Source organism: Schistocerca americana, unplaced genomic scaffold, assembly GCF_021461395.2.
Source record: "Schistocerca americana isolate TAMUIC-IGC-003095 unplaced genomic scaffold, iqSchAmer2.1 HiC_scaffold_411, whole genome shotgun sequence".
NCBI classification, from domain to species: Eukaryota; Metazoa; Arthropoda; class Insecta; order Orthoptera; family Acrididae; genus Schistocerca; species Schistocerca americana.
This window is the reverse complement of record NW_025726139.1, coordinates 42,501-47,500: the sequence shown is the minus strand read 5'-3', so window position 1 is coordinate 47,500 and position 5,000 is coordinate 42,501.

Sequence of the window (5,000 nt, the reverse complement as noted above, 5' to 3'; positions counted from 1 at the left end):
GGGAGACAACACGCGCCACCTACGGTGGCCGGCAGCTCCAACGCCAGCGCCACAGAAGGACAAAAGCCCCACTTGGGTGCCGAAGCGAACTCTCCCAGCACAGCGCACGCGCCAACACGTCCGCACAGCTGCGATACAAACCACCTGCGAGAACCGCAGAGGCGACCGAGCAGCAGACGGCGTCGCGGCGCCGAGCGCCGGGCGGCGGCGCATCCTCAGCGCACACAGTCCTCAATCGGACCAGCACACTGCAGATGTCCACCGCGCTTCGCACCGGGCCCGCGAGGACCTACTTTGGCCGCACGGCGCCGCGTGCAGGGTGCGCCGGCGCGCAGCTGCGCCGCCTGCCGCCTCCGTCGGCCGGCGCGCCTGCCACTGGCCGCCCCCACCAGCCGGCTGTAGCGCGTGCGCCCACGCACCGCGCGGCCAGCACGCCGGGAGGCCCCCCCTCACCGGCCGGGGACGGTCCCACCCAGCCACCGCCGCGTATCGCTTCACACCCACATGCCATTCACGTTCGTGGGCATGGTGGGTATCGCTGAAACAACCGGTTGGTAGCTCAACCGATCGTCGCCATCACTGATTCACCTCTAGCGAGAACAACCGCACCACAACGGTTTACCAGTTGTTCATTTGCGTAACGTCACCAGCAAACGTAGACGTCCATCGCCATTTGCAAATTCAACGATTGTTGCATGCCTGTGTCAGGTGTCACGACACACTATGTCTGCCCACATACACGCAACAACATGTGCACGCTTCGCGAACACGTGGAAGGTGGCCCCCGTACGTATGCGATGTCCATTGCGCGAACGACTGTCAACCGGCCTCTGTCGCATGTCGCAGATGTGGAACGCAGTGCACCATGCTGTCACGGTGTGTGAGAAGAGACGACTACGTCTGACAACACGCGCCACTACATCAACAGACGGCTCATGCTGATCGCCATCCAGGGCATACCACACTGCAATCCGGCTCTTATAGGGAGACGACACATAGCTGAGTGCACAACAGTTGGACCGCATGGTTCGCCGTTGTTGGCGCAGTCGTTGTACGGTCACATGTACCACGATGTATCATTCAGTACATGAGGACCAATGTGCAGTACAGTGTGTGATTTGGACGTACAACATCAGCGGACAGTTGACACAGGCCGTACCACAGCGTAGGCTAAGTGCTTCGCCATGCGAATGCCAATGAACAACTGCGAAGGGCATTGAGCATGTACGTCCTGCTGCCATCCACATTACAGTGTATCGCTGCAAGGTGTTTAACATGAAGCGATACACTGGGGACCAGGCAGTGCGAGTAGCAAACTATATTGCGGGGGTTGCAGTTAGGCAACACTACACTAATTTAACGCGTCGTATGACAATTACAGAGCGGGTTAAGGCCCAACGTGTGTTGGGTTAAGGCCCAACGTGTGTTGGGTTAAGGCCCAACGTGTGTTGGGTTAAGGCCCAACGTGTGTTGGGTTAAGGCCCAACGTGTGTTGGGTTAAGGCCCAACGTGTGTTGGGTTAAGGCCCAACGTGTGTTGGGTTAAGGCCCAACGTGTGTTGGGTTAAGGCCCAACGTGTGTTGGGTTAAGGCCCAACGTGTGTTGGGTTAAGGCCCAACGTGTGTTGGGTTAAGGCCCAACGTGTGTTGGGTTAAGGCCCAACGTGTGTTGGGTCAAGGCCCAACGTGTGTTGGGTTAAGGCCCAACGTGTGTTGGGTTAAGGCCCAACGTGTGTTGGGTTAAGGCCCAACGTGGGTTGGGTTAAGGCGCAACGTGGGTTGGGTTAAGGCCCAACGTGGGTTGGGTTAAGGCGCAACGTGGGTTGGGTTAAGGCGCAACGTGGGTTGGGTTAAGGCGCAACGTGGGTTAGGTTAAGGCGCAACGTGGGTTAGGTTAAGGCGCAACGTAGGTTAGGTTAAGGCGCAATATAGGTTAGGTTAAGGCGCAATATAGGTTAGGTTAAGGCGCAATATAGGTTAGGTTAAGGCGCAATATAGGTTAGGTTAAGGCGCAATATAGGTTAGGTTAAGGCGCAATATAGGTTAGGTTAAGGCGCAACGTAGGTTAGGTTAAGGCGCAACATAGGTTAGGTTAAGGCGCAACATAGGTTAGGTTAAGGCGCAACATGGGTTAGGTTAAGGCGCAATATAGGTTAGGTTAAGGCACAATATGGGTTAGGTTAAGGCACAATATGGGTTAGGTTAAGGCACAATATGGGTTAGGTTAAGGCACAATATGGGTTAGGTTAAGGCACAATATGGGTTAGGTTAAGGCACAATATGGGTTAGGTTAAGGCACAATATGGGTTAGGTTAAGGCACAATATGGGTTAGGTTAAGGCACAATATGGGTTAGGTTAAGGCACAATATGGGTTAGGTTAAGGCACAATATGGGTTAGGTTAAGGCACAATATGGGTTAGGTTAAGGCACAATATGGGTTAGGTTAAGGCACAATATGGGTTAGGTTAAGGCACAATATGGGTTAGGTTAAGGCACAATATGGGTTAGGTTAAGGCACAATATGGGTTAGGTTAAGGCACAATATGGGTTAGGTTAAGGCACAATATGGGTTAGGTTAAGGCACAATATGGGTTAGGTTAAGGCACAATATGGGTTAGGTTAAGGCACAATATGGGTTAGGTTAAGGCACAATATGGGTTAGGTTAAGGCACAATATGGGTTAGGTTAAGGCACAATATGGGTTAGGTTAAGGCACAATATGGGTTAGGTTAAGGCACAATATGGGTTAGGTTAAGGCACAATATGGGTTAGGTTAAGGCACAATATGGGTTAGGTTAAGGCACAATATGGGTTAGGTTAAGGCACAATATGGGTTAGGTTAAGGCACAATGTGGGTTAGGTTAAGGCACAACGTGGGTTAGGTTAAGGCACAACGTGGGTTAGGTTAAGGCACAACGTGGGTTAGGTTAAGGCACAACGTGGGTTAGGTTAAGGCACAACGTGGGTTAGGTTAAGGCACAACGTGGGTTAGGTTAAGGCACAACGTGGGTTAGGTTAAGGCACAACGTGGGTTAGGTTAAGGCACAACGTGGGTTAGGTTAAGGCACAATACGGGTTAGGTTAAGGCACAATACGGGTTAGGTTAAGGCACAATACGGGTTAGGTTAAGGCACAATACGGGTTAGGTTAAGGCACAATACGGGTTAGGTTAAGGCACAATACGGGTTAGGTTAAGGCACAATACGGGTTAGGTTAAGGCACAATACGGGTTAGGTTAAGGCACAATACGGGTTAGGTTAAGGCACAATACGGGTTAGGTTAAGGCACAATACGGGTTAGGTTAAGGCACAATACGGGTTAGGTTAAGGCACAATACGGGTTAGGTTAAGGCACAATACGGGTTAGGTTAAGGTACAATACGGGTTAGGTTAAGGCACAATACGGGTTAGGTTAAGGCACAATACGGGTTAGGTTAAGGCACAATACGGGTTAGGTTAAGGCACAATATGGGTTAGGTTAAGGCACAATATGGGTTAGGTTAAGGCACAATATGGGTTAGGTTAAGGCACAATATGGGTTAGGTTAAGGCACAATATGGGTTAGGTTAAGGCACAATATGGGTTAGGTTAAGGCACAATATGGGTTAGGTTAAGGCACAATATGGGTTAGGTTAAGGCACAATATGGGTTAGGTTAAGGCACAATATGGGTTAGGTTAAGGCACAATATGGGTTAGGTTAAGGCACAATATGGGTTAGGTTAAGGCACAATATGGGTTAGGTTAAGGCACAATATGGGTTAGGTTAAGGCACAACGTGGGTTAGGTTAAGGCACAACGTGGGTTAGGTTAAGGCACAACGTGGGTTAGGTTAAGGCACAACGTGGGTTAGGTTAAGGCACAACGTGGGTTAGGTTAAGGCACAACGTGGGTTAGGTTAAGGCACAACGTGGGTTAGGTTAAGGCACAACGTGGGTTAGGTTAAGGCACAACGTGGGTTAGGTTAAGGCACAATACGGGTTAGGTTAAGGCACAATACGGGTTAGGTTAAGGCACAATACGGGTTAGGTTAAGGCACAATACGGGTTAGGTTAAGGCACAATACGGGTTAGGTTAAGGCACAATACGGGTTAGGTTAAGGCACAATACGGGTTAGGTTAAGGCACAATACGGGTTAGGTTAAGGCACAATACGGGTTAGGTTAAGGCACAACGTGGGTTAGGTTAAGGCACAACGTGGGTTAGGTTAAGGCACAACGTGGGTTAGGTTAAGGCACAACGTGGGTTAGGTTAAGGCACAACGTGGGTTAGGTTAAGGCACAACGTGGGTTAGGTTAAGGCACAACGTGGGTTAGGTTAAGGCACAATACGGGTTAGGTTAAGGCACAATACGGGTTAGGTTAAGGCACAATACGGGTTAGGTTAAGGCACAATACGGGTTAGGTTAAGGCACAATACGGGTTAGGTTAAGGGACAATACGGGTTAGGTTAAGGCACAATACGGGTTAGGTTAAGGCACAATACGGGTTAGGTTAAGGCACAATACGGGTTAGGTTAAGGTACACATTGTTGTAAGGAAAGGTGTTTTGGGGGGGGGGGGGGGGCCGGTTTGTTGATTGTGATTATCGTAAGTAAATGACTGCGGCATCATCTGATTTGCCACGTCAGGGTGCACCTTTGGCTCATAACAGGCGGCGCTCTGATTCCATGCTTGTGGCAGACCTGTGTCTTTCATTCCTGCCATTGTTTGTGTGCTGTGACAGGAGGCAGTATTGTGATGTTGGGTGTACCCCTGTGTAGGACATGTGTGGGTGTTGGTGGCTTAGCTGAGCAATGGTGGTTGTCGGAAGGGTGGGATATTCTGTTTTGTGAGTGGACCTCCCGGTCTGGTTATGATAGTGTGGATAGTCTAATGTGGCGGAGAGGATGCACTGGGTGTTGTTCCATGCTGGTGCTTACATATTGTCTCTGTGCCTGTTACAGGCAGAGAGTAGTGCGTGATAAGAGTGTCTGGCTGACGTGTGGTTGTGATTGTGAGCAGAG